Consider the following 22,017-nt stretch of genomic DNA (forward strand, 5'->3'; position numbering starts at 1 on the left):
ACAGGGACTTCAGGAAGCACCGGAATAGGAGTGGGGAAGACAGGAATAAGAAGAGCCTAATGAGGGGTGTGTTATCAATCAGGTTATCCCTGGGGCAATTGGGCTCTATCTGTTTGAGGATCTCTGGGAGACCACTTAGAGCATCCCTGGGGAAGATGTTGGGTTTGTCCTCCAATTCTTGTATGTCATTGGCTGAGGGCCTCTCCTGCAGCACTCACTCCTTGCCTTCTGTGGTAAAGCACTCTCCAATGGCAGGAGAGAAGGCTATGGGGTAGAGAATTTCAGGTGCTTACCAAGGGGTCCTGTGGACATCTAGGGCCAAGGGGATATTAGCTGCGCACCGTGAGCCTAGAGTAGTAACTCAAGGGCTTTCACCAGATTAGCTTTCTTCTTTGACTCTGGCCCTCTTAAAACCTAAAAAAGCTTACTCCAACCCAATTTCATTGCTTCCATTCTGTCTTCACTGTGGGTCCAGAAAAAAAGTGGCCTCTGGTTCTAGAGGGGAAATAGTCTCTCTCCATTCCTTATTTTATACCCTTTTCCACCTCCCAGAGTCCTAATTTTCTGCCTTAGGATAAAGTCTCTTCCCTAAGAGACTCTCAGTGTGCCACACAAATTCCTTTTAGGGGAAGCACAGCCCTGCCTCCAGGCAGTATTCTGTCCCTATATCCTGAGGAACAGTTAGAAAGTGATCTCTCAGTGGAGTGTTTTCCAATATATGGATTGGTAAGTCCTATATATTATTATCTTGTATATTATTAATCGTAATAATGCCTTACCTTTCTATTGTTTTTATAATTTGCAATGCACTTGTATTTTCTGAAGCGATTCTAGCAACATCCTGGGAGAGAGGCATTATTAGATATTATCAAGAAGAAAATCAAATACCTAAGAGGGTAATTCAGTCCCTAAGGAGTGAAAATAGCTATTAAGAACTGAGGCTTCTCAATCAGTTGACCTGAGTCCAATTCTTGGCTGCTTCATTCACACGCTGTGTGCTGGAGACAATCTGCTGGACTTCCGGAACATTGTTTTGTCAAATATGAAGTCAAATTTGTAATAGTCCCACTCCACTGGAGTGTTTTGAAGCTTAAACGGGATAACGGAAGGAAAAACTAGTCATTGGATCATAACAAGTGCTCACAGACCTGGTTGTTACTATTAACTGACTCAGTCAAAATTGCCCAAAATAGACAGAGCTTGAAGCCAAATCTTGTGACTTTCGCACCATTTTATATTTTTGATTAAATTCTACAAATGACCCCAAATCATGCATTTTGGTGTTAGATTTGTGCTGGACTTTCTCTCAATTCCTATAAAATATTATTCAATTATAGTGCATGACTCGGGAGGAGGAAGTTTTCAATGGTTGAAAATAAAAATAAAAACATTCATAGATCCATATAGCTGCAGCCTCCTTGAGTTTATTAGAACAAATGCTATGCACCCAGGACAAAACTATCTCAACCAGAATAAATTTGCCTTTTTATGCTGAGAGGAAGCTGAAATGAAGCTTTCAGGGGCTTGGTGTCATTGGCATCATCTTTATGTTCTTAAATGAAAACAGAGAAAGGATTTGCTTTATTACAGGAGAAAGGGCCAAATGTGTTTGCTTTCAAGTACAGAATAAAATGAAATGCATATTCTCAGGGAGGAACTTCATTTTGATTACCCGTCTGGAAAAGGAGAGCAGGAAACGGCCGCCCATACCCATCCTGGCCCCCCGTCTTCCTCTTTTTATTTGTTATTGAAGCAAATGAGGCCAATTGTTGGAAATTTCTGTGCAGCCTTGAATGCCTCAATTGTGACTCTCACAGAGATTAATGCATTTAATTTACCTCTTTGGTATATTCGAGACACTATTCAGCAGCCAATTGGGAGTTCCTTGCCCTGTAAGCTGCTCCATGATGAGACACACTCTGGCTGTGTCTACCTTATATGCTGCTTCAGTTCAGCCCAGGGAGGAGGAGGGAGGCCCTGCATTTTCAGGCTCCCTTCTCCTCCTCCACAGGTGGTCATTAGTGAAGAAAATTGGAACTTCAAGGACAAATGAGCACAAAAGACCTGCATTTACCATCTTTCTGGGCATTATGGAATGTCTTCTCCCATGGTTCTCATCAGTAAGGAAGTCACTTCTATTTAAGGAAAAGGTCCCTATCTATGGGGCAAATCAAGGGGACTAAGTAGTTTTTCTATGGATCAAGTAGTTTTTAACTTGTTGATAGTAAGTCTTGACTTTGGCATTATTCCCAAGAGAGACAACACTTCCTGTCCTTATTCTTTATTCCCAAATGTTTAATGAGTACCTACCTTAAGCCAGGCACAGTGCCAGGGCTGAGAATAGAGTAGGGACAAGAGACACATGGTTCCTGCCCTCTGTGCCCAAACCTGTTGGATGGTACACAAACAACCACACAAAAGTCCAGCTCATTACAGTTTTGATAAATGTCACAAGAGAAACACACAGGTGGCCTAATCTAGACTGGAGGATTCCAGGGAAATTCTGTTTGAGGAAATATGTTTTAAATTTTGTTTTGAAGGATGATTAAGGAACCAAGAGATAGGAGTGTTTTATGGTTGAGGGGACAGTAGGACACAGGTGTCAGTGCTTTCAGCCTTCAGCTTGTTCCATGGCGGGCGTCTCATCAGAGTGTAGTTGGTCCTTTTCCTCATCTCTAGAACCTAAGCACATTAGGGCCAGCACCCACGAATTCCCAGGGGAAGCTATTCTGGGAGGCCCTCCTTGATCTTATGATTTCCAGTCTTAAGTGCATGGCCTTGTCTTAAAAGCCCTGTAAAATGTGATATATTTTTCTATTTATTTTCAGCATTTCCTAGGTGCCTACCCTCCGTATATGGCTATAACTTGCTTGATCTACTCTCTGAAAAGGATAGGAGAATGTTACAGCTACTCTTCATTCCGGTCTTCCAATCCCACCAGGAATATTTTCAGAAGGAAATAACACCTAAGGATTTACCTTTAGAAATTGAGAAATGAAGCTTTAGCCCAAGACTTCCTCAGATAACTTTATGCAGAGTCAAAATATGGATAAAGTACCTATACAGTTCCCTACTCACACATGCATTTCCCCTACACTCAGAAAATGTCCTGATGAGGCCACTTCAAAAGATGAAACTCAGCACGAACATAGTAGGTGATCCCCGCAGAAGGTGAGCAAATTTTCTAGGCCAAAGTAAGGTCTCAAATCCAATTTCTCACACACATTATAACATGGTGAGGATTTCTCCCATGGCTAGAAGCAAACACAGCCTTAAAAATTCAAATCATGGATAATTCATGCAGAATTGGAAACTAACGTTTTTAAAAATGTTAAATGCATGTTTCAAAGCCAACTTCAAGTATAAATTGAGCTCCTAACTTGCAGCATGCTACTGGGAGCTCATTGTTTCTATCGGGGCCTTAGTCCTTGAAGTTTCCAGTATGGGTGTACTGCCATCGAGATACTCTTTTCCCAGTTGTAACACAGATGAAGCACTTCAGAAGTGCCAGAGGAGGGTATTGTCTGAAACAGTTTATTGATTATTTGCATCCCTTGTCAGGGAGAGTGGACGGAGGGTTGGGACACCTAGGCCTCCCTCAAAGCCCTTTAAAAACCTGATAGTGGGAAGTGGGGGGAACTGTGGTCCCTACCCTGCCTCTGCGACTTTTTAGTCGAGCAGGAATTGTAATTGCACTCTCTCCCTCCCTGCCCGCCCTAACCTGACTGCAGGGACTGCGAGCTCTGAGGAGGAGAAACATCATGGGGAGTGATATGTGAGCCTCAGAAGGCTTCATCATTCACTCTGAAATGTTGGCACCGAGTCGAGTTAGTTCTTATGTGACATTAAAAACCTCACTTCAGTGAGGAAAACAAACAGATAAAGAACACCAGCTAATGACTTTGGAAGGCCAGAGAGCAGCTGAAGTATTGTTTTTTTAAATGAAATAGATTTAAAAAGGCATTTTCAATAATGAATAAGTCACCCAATTACTGCACTCTTCTCATTCTGAACACCTGTCCCAGTGATTCTCAATCCCCAGAGTGACTTTTATTTTTAACAATATTTATTATCATGAGTGTTATCCCATTAGGTGAAATCAGCTGGAGATAGAGGCTGCATTCACTGATGGCATGGAGTCTCCGTGCACTGGAGAGGGTGCTTTTCATCCTCCTTTGGATATCGCAGCTGCTCTGCACTGCCATCTCTGACAGTCCCCAGTGGACATGGAGGACAATCTCATAACCAGTCTTCAGAGTAAAATCACCCTAGAGTGCCCCATCTCTGTCATCCCAAAAGATCCCTCATATTTCATAAAGCACTTGCTTGGAGACAAATCTGAGAACCGCCTCAGCATCCAAGGACCAGGGCTTTGGGGAGTGGGGCTAAGTAACTAAGTCACTACCATGTAGCATTTCCCATTTGCTACTGGGGAACTGCTAGAGATTTGTCAAGAAAGCAGAGAGACCATAAGAACAATGACTCAACAATGCTTTCAATGTGTTTTTTTTGTTCTTCAGATAGGGCTCAGAAATTAGGCAAATACTATTTATACAGTTCCTACTGTGTCCATAGCCCTGGACTTGTCACCCTCCTTACAAAGGATCTAATTGGGAAGAGAAAACTAGCCCCTATAAAACAGCATTTCATAAAAGAAAATTCTTTTATTTATTTATTCAACATTTACTGAAGGCCTAATATGCATTTTATATGTGAGATTTGATATACCAAGTTGAAGTAAAACAAAATTCCTGCATTTAAGAAAGTTCCCATTCTAGCATCCCCTAGTCTCTCTCCAGAATGCAGGCATTTAACCCCCTGCCAAACAGCTTCCCACATAGATGGGTGACAAGGATAAAATAACTACCCTTTCTGAATGGTTGAACTGTAGGCTGCCAATGTGCTAACCATTTAACATGTCATCATAGAATTTACTGCTTAGGACTACCCAGTCAGGTAGTCATGACTCTTGATTGTAAGAAATAGACTTAAGGAAAAAGAAGAATTAACACAAGCAGAGCAAAAGATCAAAGAATGCGGGGCAGATCCTCTAGCCATAGTGACTGGAACTAGAGATATGAATGCTGTTGGGATTATTCTTTTTTCTCATTTTTTTCTCTCTCTCATTCTCCATTCTCTCTCCCTCTCTCTCATCTTTCCTCCTTTCTCACCTCTCTCTCCCTCTCTCCTTTTTCTCCCCTTTCCTCCTGTCCTTTTTCTCTTCTTCTTCCTCTTCCCCTCCTCCCCGCCCCCTTCTTCTTCTTGTCTCTGTCCATGTCTTTTTTCTCCACCCTCCATTTCACCTTCACTGCCTCACTCTTACCTCCTATATACAAGCCTTTTTTTTTTTTTTTTCCACAGATGGGAGACAGAAATAAAGCAGCCCATGGCTGATACATTTACATCATTGCCATCAGGGTAAGAGGTTCCTCCCTCAGCTCTAAGAAATTTCTCAGTAAAGACATGGATTGGCTTTCCTTCTATCAAGTACCTAGTCTAAGACTAAACACAATGAACAGCAAAGGAAGTTTATAAGAAGATTGCCATTCCCATTCAGGCCACACATTAGACTATACAGTATGGGAAGTGAGTTGTTTTTCTCAGAAAAGTGGGAAGATAGGGGTGCCCACTGAGAGAATCATTAGGAACTTAATAACCAGCCTAGTGTGTGATTATAAAGTATAGGTTTGTTGATATCCTTTACTGTAGATGATAAATTGGGAGTGAGAGGAGTTAAGAAATTTGCTCAAAGCATCATCTATTGCTCATAAGAGATCTGAACAAGGTGGAATATATGGTGTGACCTGGATTCTAAGCCATATTGGCATGTTGTCAGGAGTTGAAGTATTTAATAATCAAGGAAGAGACACTGTTTACCCTGAAGAAAGAGCAGAATTCAGAGTGGCAGAGAGAAAATTATTCCAGGAAAAAAACACAGGAGGCAGAAGAAAGACTTAAGCTGGCATGAAGGAGACTCAGGAAGAGGCCAGTCTCAGTGAAGTGGAGTGTTTTTTGCTGTTGTCAGAATAATGGGATTTCCATTTGAGTCCCTTCACAGAGGCCAGTGAGACAGTGGGTTCTTTGTACCCAGTGCACAAATGCTGCCTCATGGTTGGCACCAATGCCATTTACAGAGCCTTCTCTGTAGAGCTCATACCTGCGGCTGAAAGATCAGTGTTCCCTCAAAAGAGCAGTGTGTGATCTTGAGGCTAATCTGTCATCAACTTGCTGGGGAATAAGAGGGTGGGTGTTTTGTTGTTGCTGTTGTTGTTGAGACAGAGTTTGGCTTCGTCACCCAGCTGGAGTGCAGTGGCTCAGTCTCAGCTCACTGTAATCTCTGCCTCCCAGTTTAAGAGATTCTCTTGTCTCAGCCTCCAGCGTAGCTGGGATTCCAGGCGCCACCACCACACATGGCTAATTTTTTAAATTTTTAGTAGAGATGAGGTTTCACCATGCTGGCCAGGCTGGTCTTGAACTGACTTCAAGTGATCCACCCACATCAGCCTCCCAAAATTCTGAGATTACAAGTGCGAGGCACCAAGGCTGGGTAGGTATGCATATTTTTATCAAACTTGGAGATCACAGCCTTGACCTGCATTTTCTTCTACACCTGAGGTCCTCACAGTTTGGAAATTAGAAAACCAAAGATGCCCACGTGTCTAGCAGAGTCTATGACTGAGCCACATATCTGCAATGCAGACACAAACCTGCCTTGAAACTGGAACTTCCCAGGAACTCTGGATTAGCAGTTCTCGCCTCTAGATTCTGTGGTCATGTCCACTTCAAAGCATTGCTCCTAGGCCCTCCCTGCCTGAGTCACTTTTTCTAAGAAACTTGGTTCTAGCCTCAACTGATTCTCTTTTTTTCCTCCATTTCTAGGCTTCTGACAGTCTCTATTAAGTGTTGTTTCTGAATTTTATTCGTTCCATCCTGTCTTCTCTTTCTTAATTAGGACCTTCTCTTCCTGCCTGTGTCCTCTCCCTCTGGTCACATCTCCATTTTGTGCTTTCTGGCTTTTGTTTTTCTGGTTGGCAACTAGTGCATCTTCTATCATCAGAAACCATCTTCTAGCTCTTTCTGCCAAGTGGGCTAGAGCCTCAGGAATGTGCCCATTTTCTTATAAATTAAACCACAATGACAAAATCACTAGGGCCTCCAAAAAGAAGGCCCCACAATCTACTATGGGTGGCTTTGCTGCTTCCATCCAAAGAACAAATACCACTTACTTACTGAGAAATTTGTGGATTTGCATCTCTGCTTTGACCTCAGTGAAGGTCCCTCTACTTAACCATCACTACTGGGAAGTTTTTAATAACACCATAGAATCTGTTTTATCCCCACAATCTTGTTGTAGAGAAAAAACAGGGGTTGTCTTCTGAGAATGAAGGAGAGAAATCAGAAACAGGCAAACACATTTTAAAAGTTGCTGCAAATCTTTAAAAATACAAATCGTAAACCAGGTATCTGTACTTCCTATGCCCTCTCGCCTCTAGAGCACAATCAGAATATATTCTCAGTCTCCATGTGGGTCAGCCTCCGAGCTCTATTGTTTTTCAAGACTAAATCCAACATCTAAAAAGTAATTGAAGTTTCTAAAGTCTTTATTCATCTCTCAAAGGAGATAGTGCTTCTTTATGATCCTCTATGACTTCTCTTCCTGTCTCATTGTTTTCTTCCTTTTTTTTTTTTTTTTTTTCTGGAGTCAGAGTCTTACCACCACACTGGGCTAAACTTTGAACTTTTTGTATGGATGGGATTTCTGTTGCCCAGGCTGGAGTGCAGTGGTGCTATCATAAGTGACTGCAGCCTCCTACAGTGATTGTAGGTCACTGCAACTTCTGATTTTGAGCTATTCTCCTGCCTTGGCCTCCGAAAACACTGAGATTACAAGTGTGAGCCACTGTGCCCAGCCTACACTGGTTTTTGTTATGTCATCAGCTTGACCCTTTGACCTCTTTTTTCTTCCCCCATAGCTAAGATCTGTGTTACCAACTACAGCAGAGAATACTGGCACAGCAATAATTCTTCTAAAACATGGGTGTCTGTGTGTGTGTGTGTGTGTGTGTGTGTGTGTGTGTGAATACTTTACTGAATGCTTTTTCTGCTATATAAGTTTACCTGTTTTTTATTTATTTATTGTTTAATAAAGTCAGCAATTGAGTTGCCATAGGACTTTGTCCCAGGGAGACACTTACAGGCTGCAATCTGGTTTTGAGAGACTACTCTCCTGTGTTGGAAGCATATTTGCACATTTTGACACAATAGGCATACAATTCTTAAAGAAATTCCCAGCTTGATTTCCCAGCAAGATAGATTTGGTACTTCTGAGCTCTAGGGGTGGAGGTGGACTGGCTTTCATCTAAGTTGTTTCAAGTCACTTGGCAAGTATTTCACTAAAATCTCCTGCCAGTGAAAAAGACATTCCTCTAGTAATTCATAATGTTTGTTGAAAGTCTCCTCTCTGTATATTCATAAGTTTCCCAGTATAGGATAAGTATAGCTGACAAAATCTCCTGCCCTCAAGAAGCTTTCTAGCTTTCTCTCATGTATACATATACACATTCATACAGTACAGAAACACTTATTAATCTATATGTATGCATCTATGAAATAGAATTCAAACTTAGTATACATCTTTGAGTATATTAGGAGATTTGATGAGACTTCCAGGATGAGAAGCTAAGTAAAATTATATTTTCGAGAGATGCACTTTGTAAATATTTGTTTTTGAAACTTAAATTATTTATTTATTGTATCATTACATAATGCAAAGTTATCAGAATGAAATATGTAAGTTTTCTCTCAAAATTGTAGTCCAGACAATCATTTTTGATTGAATCACTCATTTCTCAATTATGTATCAATCCCTGACTTTGTACTGAGCTGGGAGCTCAGGATAAAGAGATGACCAAGCCATGACCCTTACTCTTAAAAGCCCAGCTTCCATGGAAGCAACCACCATGGAAATAGCATCTGAGCAAGTCTGTGGTGAGCATAACCATGGAGGCTGCACGGTGATTATGGCAGCATGGAGTATGGAGGCACACATTGGGTAAGGGGGCAGTTAAAGAGGATTCCTAAAGAAAGTGAAGCCTCAGATGTCTTATCAATGGCCTGTAGGAGTTATCCAGGCAAGCAACAGGTAGGAAGGGCATTGCAGCAGAAGCCAGAGAGAAGCAAAGGTAGAGATGAGACGTGGCACAGGCAGCTATGTGAGTGTTTGCGTTGGGGTGGGGTGATTGGCCTCAAGTTGTTGAAGCACAGATTCCAAAGAAGGGTGTGTTGGTAGACAAGAATGAACAGATAGGTAGATACCAGATCTTATGAGCCATGTGAAAGATCTTGAATTTTCCCTCTAGGCAGAGTAGGTGATGGGAGTGGATAGCGATTTTAGTCTGGGAGTAATTTTGCCAGATTTTTATTTGACATAGCTCCCTCCGTGAGGAGGCCCCATGTGGGAACAATTAGCAGACAGGGAATCAGTTAAGGATCTGTTTCACTAATCCTGGTGAGAAACAATGGGTGGATAAAGCAGAAAAACTGTCTTAGGGATGAAAGAAAAGAGTCTAGAAATCCGAAGAGATAAAATTAGCAGGGCTTGGAAAGTGATTTTTAATCATCTCAGCCAACTCTGTTCTTCCACTTGATCAGTTCAAAGGCCCTGAGTCACCTTTGGCTCCATGTCTCTCCAATTGAGAGTTCTGTCCCTTAGGATTTAGCCCCTCCATTACCAGGACTGTGGACTTCACTGCCAGTGCTTCTCATGGAGAGTGTTGCAGCGGCCTCCTGGTGGGTCTTGTGGCTTCTCCCCTCCCCCTCCTTCAGGTTATTCTCTGGAATGCAGAGGTTATATTAACACATGCCTGGTCAAAATCCTCCATAGCTGCCCATCTCACTCAGTAGAACCCAAAGTCCTCAAAATGTCCTTTGAGCCTGCCTGACAGACAGCTCCCCTCCTCTGTACCCCTCTTGCCTTGTCTCCTCTCCCACCATCCTCTCCAGCCTGGGCACCTGCACCTCCTCTGTTCTCCTATTGGCCAGGTGTGCTCCCACACAGGGCCTGAGCCCTTGTTGTCTGCTGGTGCTGGAGGTTCTTCCCTTGGTGAATGCATGGCTCACGTGCTCATTTTCTGCAGGTCTGTCCTCACATGCCAGATCAGCAAGGCCTTTCCAGACACCTATACAGCACTGCCATGTCTCCGATGCATTCTATCCCCTTCCAGTTCGTGCATCTCCTTGGCCTTCTCACAGCTGACATATTTCAGTTATCTTCCTTCCTGTCTGCCTCTTCATAAGTGTTGCCTGCTCTGTTCTCAGCTGCATCTGTCGTGCCTAGAACGGTACCTTTCATATACTGGGTATGCAGTAAACTTCTGTTGTTGAATGAATGTGTAAACAAAAGAAATCGATTTGACAGAGAGGTAAGAGAAGGCAAAAGTATGAGTGTCTGTGTGGAGGGTAGTGTGACCGAGTGTGACAGAGGGCACAGAGATAGGAGGGATGTGAGTAGTGTCGATGAGGTCTATAGTGTGATGTGCTTTGTAGATGTCATCATTTAAGACAAAGGTCACAGGAGCGTTCATGGAGGATTCCACAGGACAACATGCCTATGAAAGCAAGAGTCCACTGAATATTATGACAAACAGATAAATAAATGCACAAACACTGTCACCCCATGCCATATCAGGATGCAGTGCATCCCAGATGAATGAGCAAAGAGGTTTCTGGTAAGATTCTGAGGGAATGGAAGAGTTTACATTGATGGGGAAGACGGTCCAGGCATGAGAGACATCAGAGAGAAGGGACAAGAGCAGTGAACCATTTGTTTACCTTTTTAAAACAAAACATCCACCCTTGGGTGCTCTGTCCAACAGCCAGCTTGTTTTCCTATCATGGATAAGTCAAAGTCGTCCAGTCCAGCTCAGATGAAATGCTCAGAGCCGGCCTGGCACGGTGGCTCAAGCCTGTAATCCCAGCACTTTGGGAGGCAGAGGCGGGTGGATCAAGAGGTCAAAAGATCGAGACCATCTTGGTCAACCTGGTGAAATCCCGTCGCTACTAAAAATACAAAAAAAATAGCTGGGCATGGTGGCGCATGCCTGTAATCCCAGCTACTCGGGAGGCTGAGGCAGGAGAATTGCCTGAACCCAGGAGGCGGAAGTTGCGGTGAGCCGAGATCGCGCCATTGCACTCCAGCCTGGGTAACAAGTAACAAGAGCGAAACTCCGTCTCAAAAAAAAAAAAAGAAATGCTCAGAGCCCAGATCCACCGCCCAGCACGCACAGAGTGGGATGTGTCTATTCCTACAACCTTGGTTTTTCTTCTTGCCTCCAGGACAGACACACTTACGTTCCTGGTACTTACCTGTGTGCAAACAGAACACAGACACTGGGAGAGACAGCCAGTGGTCTGCATTTTCTAATGTGAGCTTATACTGTGTAAACAGCTTTATTGTCAGCCGGTATGCACAGAAAGACCCACAGCAAACAGATGCTCAGCCCCAACCCCCTTACTAGGGTTCTTGTGAGAATTTTGGAGCACGAGGTATTAACATTCCCCACCCACAACAAATACATTTCATGTCTCGTATTTGCTTTCTATACCCTGCTCCATGCAACACTGCCCAGTGTATAGAACTTTTTAAATTCTTAATTCCTATAGCTGAACATACTCTGTGTGTGTGTGCATGTGCATGCATGCACGCATGAGCGAGCATATGTGTGTGTTAAGCACTGATATGGTTAAGGACATGCTATTCCTAAACACAGCATCTTGGCATTTGAGAAAACAGCAGAAGCGGGAAGATCACTCTCACTTCCCTCACATCATTTTCCCTTGAAGTAGGTCATGTGACCCTCATTCCAGAGATGCCCTTCCTCTACCTGGAGGGAAGGAGCACCCTTATCTCTGAAGACACCTGAACACCAAGCAGAATCTGAATAAACAGGGCATTGTTAACTACATCCCCAGTTTATTGCCACCAGATCCAACCTTATGTCCAATCACACTTCCCCACGGCTGTCCACTCTTCATCAGATCTCAGCAGAAAAAGGCACACATTCCCCTGTTTTAGGAGGTGTTTATTTCTGAAGGCTGCCATGTTATATGAAATTGGTGTTAAATACATATGTGTGTGTTTCTCTTGTCATTCTGTTTTTTGATATGGAGTAACACGAGAAAAGGTATTTGTTTTCCCTACAACATACATATATATTATTTGTACTAATGTGTATAGATGTTTGTATATGGGTATATACATTTTCAGATCTTCCATAGCTGACACAGGAAAGTTAATATCACACTGAGAGTGTGCTTCAGAGTCTTCAGATCTGGATCAAACTTCAGCTCTGCCAGTTACTAACTTTTGATTTTAAGTGAGGTATGTAACATGTATAAGCCTTCTTTCGTATCTGAAAAATAGGGATAATAATATACACCTTTCAGAGTTTTAAAATAATTCATTAGGTGAAGCAAGATAGTGTTGGGCTGAATGGTAGCTCTCATCATTAAAAGCACAATAAAATGCCATTGAACCCTTAACAGAATAAGAGATACATATACAATTGGAAAGGCAAGAAATCTATGGAGAGGGAAATGTAAGTAGGTATGTTGTGTGTTTGCTTCTGTGATAAAGCATTTGAGGGCCTCATCTGGCCCAGGAGTCCCTGAAGAGTCCTCCAGTGAGGGCATCTTTTTGGACTGTGCTGCTGAGAACATTTGGGATGGGATGGTCCAGCCAGCAATGCCCTGGCATTCAGTCCTGTGTCTTTCCAGAAGCTGGTGGAGGAGCCAACCGTCACCATCTGCCATGTACCCTCAGTTGAGTGTGTGGGGTCAGCTAAGGTTCCATGGGGGTCTGGTCTTGACAGGCTCACGTTTCCTGGAGCCATGTTCCGATATACACGGTGGGGCATCCTCATCTCTTATTTAAAAACATTTGCTCTTTGCCCATCCTCTGGATGTCTCTCCTCAGAGGAGGCCCAGGATAGAAGGCAAGGCACAGGCAACATGGGGCTCAGAGAACCTCTGCTCCAATGCAGAGCCTGGGTGGACGGGAGGTGTGGAATGTGCTGGTCCACTGGATTTTGCATTCCTTGAGGACTCTGGTGGAAAGTAAAGAAAGGATTCTGCTCTCTGGGGCTCTTAAGCCATCCTCCCTGGAAACCAATTCTACGCAAAACTGTTTAATTAACATGTTCCCACCTTCCTAAAAATAGGAAAGAAAAATCAATGAGCACTAAATGGCTACAATCCTTGGATCAAAGTGGTTTTAAGTAAGGTTGTCTTCGGCTTTAGACCCTCTCTTACACTCTACATCTGCAAGCAGAAGACGCAAACTTGGTCCTCAGGAAGGGGGCAGTGTTGCGTCCTTACCCTGTCATTCCAACACCTGCACAGATGCCCACGGCAGGAATGGATCCTCTTAACCTGCAGAGGTTACCAGCTGGATTTGTTAGCAAGAAGGGACATTTCAAAGTCTACTTCCAAACTCTTGCTCCATCTCTGGTGCTGCGATGTTTGCTAAGCTCAGATATTTACGATGAGGAGGGCATGTGGATCCAATCAATGTAATTAATTCCGACAACCCAGGCCCCTGGCTCTTTGCATGGCTGCCTCTGCCTGGGCTGCTCGTACTCTTGACTGCAGGGCTGGCTCGCTCAGTTCCTTAGGTCCTGACACATACACCACTTTCCCAGCGAGGCTTTCCCTGATCTGTTCCCAAGTTTCCCCAGGTTGAAACAAAGTCTCATTCCCCTCTCCTGCTCCATTTGTATTCCTTAGCACTGACAACTTTCTAACTAGGTAGATATTTTACTGATGAAATTATCTGTCTCCCTCTCAAGGAGGTAAAGAAGAGATTTTTGTCTGTGTGGAGCTCTAATGTATTCCAAGCCTTTGGAGTAGTGCCTGGCATTTAGAAGGAACTCAGTCAACACTGGTTGGAGGTTATCCAGTGGTTATGAGCCAGTCTTTACGGGAATCTTAGAGGCTCAGATTCCAGGTCCACTTCTTACTAGTTCTTCACCTTGGGCAATACTTTACTTAGCCTCTCTGTACCTTAATCTCTTCAACTGTAAAATGGGGATGAAGGTATCAGTACCTACTTCACAGAGCAGTTACAAAGATTAAGTGTGTCGATAATAAAGTATTTAGAAGAGAGTTTTGACACATCATGAACATATAAAGCAGTTAGAATAGTATATGGCATACATTACATAACTATTAGGTATTATTTTATCCCTTTTAATACCCAAAACCACACAGATACTATTATTAGCAGTTATTATTATTATTACATTTGGTGAGGTTACTTCCTCTCTCAAATCCAGCCTGCTGGTAAGGCTCAGATCCACAGAGACAATGCCAAGCACCCCACAGCAATGCCTTCATCCTGTTTCCAAGGCATGGGTGCTGCTGCTTGCACACAGGCTGGTCCTTTTTTGCCTAGGTATTAGTTTTAATGGCTATGAGAGAACACTCTGAGACTCCCTGGATGACCCTGCACCTGTAAAAGTTCAAATTCAATCCAAGCCTATTCTCTGCATTATAGGATGCGTTACATGCAATTTATCTTATGGGTCCTGTTGATTGAAATTGTTTAAATTGGCTCAGTACAGACACTATAAATCCAGAGCACAAAGATTCTGAACCGACCTGGTTTGGGAACTGAGGTTGTGGCTTTTCCCTGAGGGCTTGCAGTATATTTGCTGCCCTATAAAACCAAATTTTACCCTGCTCCTTGCTGCAGCACCTGCTACCTAGCAGAACCACGCTGTCTTCTCTCACAGCCGAGGCTGATGGGGCTGGGAAAGAAACCCCACAGAGCCATGGCTGGGGTCGTGGGACAGGCAGAGTCAAGCACTCACACCTTCTTGCTGTCTTAGGGCTGAGATGAGTTTTCAGAGCTGAGGGTGAGGAGGCAGGCAGTCAGCAGTGAGTGAGGCAATCAGTTTTGAGTGGCAGCACTGCCTCTAGGGATATTCCCAAGCAGCACTCATGACAAGGTTTCAGTTTATTTTTTCATCCTAGCCTGAAACCCCCTCTTGCCCCAGCAAGGGAAGGCCAACATGCCAAGAGTTCTTGCTGCCATTTAGGAAACAGTGTGCTGAATTTGTGGCTACCGGGTCCAGAGCCTTTCCCAGGAGGAAACCTGGGAATGAGCTGCAAGAGAGCCTTTTGTGTGGAGGCAGGCTAGTGATTAAGATTTGAACTGCCTCTACACCAAATCCACCAAGAGAGGTGCTAAGTGGGGCAACTGGAGAAGCCACCAATTGATAGGTTCCGTGAAGGGGAGATACAGAGGGATGGCTGCATCCATGCAGCGCTGGAAGAAAAAAGACAAAACCCATATGCTGATGGGGCTCTATCCACGGGAAGAACAAGCAGAGGAGCACAGTAGACCACCAAAGCCTCTGGTGCAGGATGAGAGGTAGGCAAAGCTGATGGGAGCATGGCCTGTGAGAGAAGACTGAACATCGGAGGGAAGAGGGAAGTGGCCCCACTAACTCACAGAGCTGAGCCATGATGAAAAGAAAGCTTCCCTTTCTGGGAGACCCAAGGGTTGGCTGCAGAAGCAGACTTAGCTCTTTTCATCGCCACCCCTGTGTCAGAAGGAGGCTGATAACAGGCCAAGGAGCCAAGGAGGCACCGGAGCTAAGGGGAGGCAGATGGCACAGCCAGCTCTAGGCGTCCTGGAAGGCCCTTCCCGCCCCACATAAACTCTGTAGCTTATTTGCCCTTTCTTTTTCTTGCTTTTGTTTTTGTTGAAATGTCAAATTTGGTGTCGCTCTTCTGGGGTAAACAACAAACTGGTCTATGGAAGGGATCCACTTGAATAGCAAATATTACAAAGCAAAAGTGGTGAGTGTACATGCATTCTCTTATGAGGGCATCAGAACCTTGCTCAACTGCCCCATTGAGGGCATGTGGTAAGCTCCGCTTCCAGGTCAGGAAAGGCTGATGGTGTCCCCTTCTCCTGGGGTACAGTAGGCACAACCCGGGGGTCTAAGGGGTGGGAGCAGGCAGAGCATCAAGGGGTAACCCTGGACAGAGGAGCCTAGGAAGAGAGAGAGGTGAGTGTGCTGGGCTAAGGAAGTGCCAGGCAGAGCTGGTAAAGAGGCCCAGCAACATGAGAACAAACAGCTGGGCTCCAGAAAAGAAACACGGCAGCCCCAACTAAACTACAGAGCTCAGAGGTCTCTAGCTCTCTCATTCCTTTGCTGTTTCCCCACCATGAATCATGAGCCTGCCTTTCTCAAGGGTCATTTCTTCCCCATTACCTCTTTCCTCTCTGCACAAGAACTACCAAACATTTTAATTTTTTTAAATGAGGAAACAGCAAGCTGACAAATTTCTTGGGGCACAATAATAAAATATCAGAGAAAAGTAGAACAGTCTCATATAGATTTTTCTCAGTCCATCTTGCCTCGAAAATAGTGTATTAAACACCAAAAAATAACAATGCTTTATTATGCAGTATACACACCCGTGTGTGTGTCACTGTTGTGACACCTGGAACCCTTGTCTGTTGGGTGGTTTTCCTGCTGTTTCCTTTTCTCTCATTGGAGTGAGGAAAGAAGAGGGGAAAGGGGTGCGCTTAGAAGAAGGGGCACAGAGGGGCAGAGGGGCCAGGACGGGGCAAAGAGAGAAGAGGAAGACAGAAGACAGAGAGGAGAAGGGCAAGGGCATAAGGGCCGTCAGTGCTCAAATGCCTTCCATAAACTGAAATGTTGAAACCACACTCCTGGTCAATATTTTTTGAATTTTTTCTTTCAAATAAGAGAAATGTGTAAGTGGCAAAGAGTAGAGCTAAAGACAAATTTGGTTTTTCTCATTAGACTGAGTCCATTTTCTGTTTTTGGCAAATCAGATTCTGCTTTGAAAGTAAAAAGGCAGGCGGTGAAACTAAAGATAAAATCCCAAGCCCCTGCTCAGGCTGAGTGGATGCCCGCGTGGCCAGCGGGACCCCAGAAGAACATTAAAAACTTAGTTCCCAGTCCTGCAAGATGGGCGGTCAAACGCTCTGTGTTGTGTCCCCTCACTTTTGCAGTTTAGACCCAACAGCTGACCAGCTTTAACAGAGGCCATAAGACAGATGGAACAGACGTTCTGTGGCAGTAAGATTCCAAATGATAAACAGGACCTAAGGCCGTGCCAGGCAGGGGTTAAGTCACACACCCCACACTTAAAGCATAAACTAGGTTCCAATTGCCACAAGGTTTCCCTCTTTCTTTCTTTCTTTCTTTCTTTCTTTCTTTCTTTCTTTCTTTCTTTCTTTCTTTCTTTCTTTCTTTCTTTTTCTTTTTCTTTCTTCTTTCCTTTTTCTTTCTTTCTTTCTTTCTTTCTTTCCTTTCTTTCTTTCTTTTTCTTTCTTTCTTTTGTCTTTCTGTCTTTCCTCTCTCTTTTTTTTTTATTTGATGAAGTCTTTCTCTGTTACCCTGGCTGGAGTGCAGTGGCACAATCTTGGCTTATTGCAACCTCCACCTCCCAGGTTCAAGCAATTCTCCTGCCTCAGCCTTCTGAGTAGCTGGGATTACAGGCACGTTCCACCAGGTCCAGCTATTTTTTTTTTTTTTTTTTTTTTTTGTATTTTTAGTAGAAATGGGGTTTCACTGTGTTAGCCAGGATGGTGTCAAATCTCTTGACCTTGTGATCTGCCCACCTCGGCCTTCCAAAGTGCTGGTATTACAGGCGTGAGCCACTGCTCCTGGGCCTTCCGTTTTCTCTAGCAGCTAAACAAGCACGGGCTTTGAGATGAACAAAATTTAAATAACCACAGCTCGTCAGCTCACAGACACTGACTAACTGATCCCCAGTCCACAAGCCATGACAACACCGATGAGACAGGGACTTATTTCAGTAACTTACTCCAGGGAAGAAGAGCACCGACCATGCACAGGTTCCAGCTGGTTTACAGAGACCGTGCACTTGCATGCCTTCATCTCCTGAGAACTTCTAACAACTAAAGCCTAATTGTAATACATTTAAATGCTCAGTTTCCACCCCAAAGCGAACATGGATTCTATGTTACAAGCCACATTTGTTCAATACGTGTGTGTCAGGATCACCTTCACGAATATTCATAGCTCCTCCTGCCACCTGTTAAACAGGTATGTTTAGCCAACCCATTCAGTATAAAGCTCTTAGGCCAGCTCCTCCTCCTGTGAAGCACCTGTCTGGTTTTGGCAAAGGCAAGCCTCCCAGCACGTGGGATGGCCATCTTGCAGGCTGTAACCCTCTGTAAGAAATAAAGTCTCCCCCTTTCTTTTTCTAAATTTATAAGTTTGAATTTTTTTTAAGTTAACAGTGGAGTGGGAGCTTTTATGTATTCTCTGAGCAGAGTAGAAAGAGAATCCCAGAATTAGAAAATATGGAATAATCAGATTCTGTTTAACGCCTCTCCTTGCATCCAGGGAGATTACACCTAAGCACTTAAGCTGAAGTCTCAAGGGTTGTAGTTGGTCCCATTTCTATTAAAATCTTGCCTAACAGGAGAGCACAGTAACTTTTTTTATTAAAGAGGAAAAGAAAAAAGCTGATGCTGATACTAGTCTAACTCTAAACGATACTAGTTCGTCTAATCACTCAACGATGCAGTATGTTTGCCATCTAATTTCATCCAAAACACCCTAAACTGAAAATAAAGTGCTGCTTAATAGGCATGCAAAGATGTCATTTCATTTTGCTGAATGTTCTAGTAGCAACTACTAATTATTTCAATGTATTTTTTTCTGTAATTATTTGGAAAAGACTATTCAGCGCTCCCCTATTAACTTCAGAAATATTTCAGTGTCCTACAGAAATTCAGTAGTATAAATTTAAATAGCTTTTTCCCTTCTTTCTTCAATGGCTGGGAAGACAGCTGGATGAGGCTGAAGGAGGAAACACATCTTGTGCAAACAGATACAACCAAAGAAGAATAACAAAGAAAGAAATCTCACCCCTGAACTCTTTCCTTTTACTTCGGGGTTCCTTTCATTTTTCTTTGGGTTCCTGTGGGCAGGGTTATAGAGCTAATCCCCCAGATGTTCCTTTGGATGCTGACAGACTGAGCAGCCAACAGAGAAATGGCAGACACAGGGAGCAGCCCTGGTGAGGGAGGCAGTGGAGAGGAATCCTGTCGTCTTCCTGGGCTGTTTTTCAATCAGTCTTCTCCAGAGCCAAGCCCTGATTCCTGTTGATATCATTTAGAATGAAGAAGATGGGGTTGGGCATGGTGGTGCATGCCTGTAATCCCAGTGCTTTGGAAGGCCAAGGTAGGAAAATCGCTTGAGGTCAGGGGTTCTCGATCAGTCTGGCCAAGATGGTAATATTCCATCTCCACTAAAAATACAAAAATTAGCTGGGTGTGGTGGGGCATACTTATAGTCCCAGCTACTGGGGTGGTTGAAGCAGGAGAATCACTTGAACCCAGGGAGCAGAGGTTCCAGTGAGCTGAGATCATGCCATTGCACTTCAGCCTGGGCGACAGAGTGAGGGACCACCCCTAGCCACCTGAGGAACTGGATTGCTAGGCTTGGCTGATTCTGACAGGGGCTCCAATGTCCCTCTGAAAAGTAAGACAATATCCTATCCATTCCTCTTCAGGGCACATTCTACCCTGAGAGCCACATCACAGCCACAACTTCAGCAGCACAGAGCTAAGAGGAGCTGACCTTTGGCATGTACTGAGGGCTGCACCATGTGTCTTACCTAAGGAACATCAGGACTAAGAGGATCTCATCTGGCATCTTCATATGACCAACCTGTGGCATAAACCTTATGAGAGGGAGGTTTTCCCAGAGCAAGAGGAAGACATGATAACAGCAGGTGAACTCACCACGAGCATTTGGGTTTCTGCTGCTAGTATATTCACTGCTCCTGAGTCCATGCATCTTCGTTAAAACCCTGTCATGCATAGCGAGCACAAGCTGAGAGAGCTTGTCATTTTACAATGCCCTTTTGCCTACATTCACCCATGTGAGAGTGACTACCAGGTGTGCGACTAGGGAAGCCCAGCCCTGATGGCACAGCTCTGAGAATGCCTTACCTGACATGAGGCTGAATCGAGCCTCTGAGGTCACCTGCTTGTCTGTTTTCTCCTATTCCCTGTCCTGCCCCTCTACCTCCAATGGATCCTTTGGAGCTCTTTCTTAATTAACCAATTGCATGTGATGAAAATCAAACATAAGACATAACATGTTACCATATCTCACACTGCCTAATAGCTACCTGTGTGTCAGGAATCAAGAAATGGGGGCGGGGGGTGGGGAGTGGAAGCTGTGGGAGAAGGTAAATCATAGCCTCTCATTTTCTATAACTGCCAAGTCTCCGCTTTGATGTGCACATATTACATCTCCCCATTTAATGTTCTTAAGAATATCACAAAAAAAATCTCAGATAGGCGCAAATAAAATAATATTTTCTTGAGAATAAAGAAGCTGCCTAAGAAATGATTAGTTGACAAAGAACAACTTCTAAGAAGAGGTAACTTCTATGTGGACAGCACAGAAAACCCTGAAGTCAACCACTGGGCATTATTTTGGTTCACAATCCTTTAGAGCAGGTCAGAGTGCTGAGTAGCTGCAGAGAGATTTCTCTGCAGATCATAGTGTGGGTCCTGCCTAAGCTCCAAGGTAGAGTTGACCCACCTCCGGGGAACTTCCAACTTCAAAATGCCATGAGTTTTTGCTTTTGCCCTTAATTTTTACTGACTGAGACAGCAAGTAAAGCATGACATTCACATACATACAACCTAATGATGTTGAAATTCCTTGAACGTTTATTACTTCTCCGATCTTCCCAAGGCACATGTGTATCACTTGGTTAATGATGAATGAAATGGGGTAAGAGACAGAATGCAACATTCCCCAGCTCACCCCCAAGCTCTTGGGTAGCTAAGTGCAAGGTCGGGGGGGTATCTCTTTGTTTTGACTGTCTAACATTTCCTCCAATTACATGATCAATACTTTAGTTTAGATAGCCCATGTGTACATCACAATTCTAATATTCATTCCTATTTCTCTAAAATTATATTTTGCTTCCAAATGATTTCCCCTCCTTAATTTCTTATAACCACTAGTGAAATCAAAAACGCGGGTCAACCTGGATCCTTCTTCTTCGTGATGCTCATGGCCACCCAATCATTAGTTTTCATTTTTAGGTTCACTTTTCATTCTTAAGTCTTTTTTCTCTTCTACATCTTACTAAGCACATCTCTCCCATTTACATTCCTGCCCATCATCAGGTTTGTCTCCTCCCATCTATCCTTCATACAGTGCATTTCAGCATCTGGACAGCTCAATTTTCACTGAAAACTGTGCAGTGGCTTGCTACATTCTTCAACAGAGTGAGGTTGGGGGCATGGGGCCCAGGCCACTCACTGCTTTTCCTTAGGAGAGTCCCTGCAGGAGAAATAAGTATGCACAGCCTCAGGGCTCCCAGACGTAAAGTTTGAAAGTCACTGGCTTAGAGAGTAAGACTATCTTTCTGTGACTGTGGCAAGCTCCTCCAAGAACTGGCTTTGACTTCATTCCAGTCTCATTCCTTGTCACTTACTGTCTGCCAGTTTATATTGCATAAAGAAAAAAAACTGAGAAAATATTAAGGATTATATTTTCTATATTTTTTATAGATGATACAACCAAGACATGCTATAATTAAATAACATGCTCAAAGAGACACAACAAACACATGTGTAAGATAGCATGAGCCCAAAGTTCATGCTCCTCCTCACAACATGGCAGCATTGGACACCACCCAGGATGAATATTCCTGAGCAAAGTCTAGGATGCATTCTGTTTAGAATTTAAAAAAAAAGAAAGCTGAATATTTAATTCAGGCTGCTAGAGAATCCAAGTAGAAACACTTAAGTAACCTTAAATGTACTCAAATAAAAAGTGCAATTAATACAGCTCTGAGAATGATGGGTCCCTGATCTATAAAATATTGACTTTACAAGGTGGTGAGGATTAAATACAATAGTGTATATGGAAGACTTCTGCAATCTTAAAAGCAGAGACCAGCACAGGTAACATG

This window comes from Callithrix jacchus, chromosome 10 (assembly GCF_049354715.1).
Source record: "Callithrix jacchus isolate 240 chromosome 10, calJac240_pri, whole genome shotgun sequence".
NCBI lineage: Eukaryota > Metazoa > Chordata > Mammalia > Primates > Cebidae > Callithrix > Callithrix jacchus.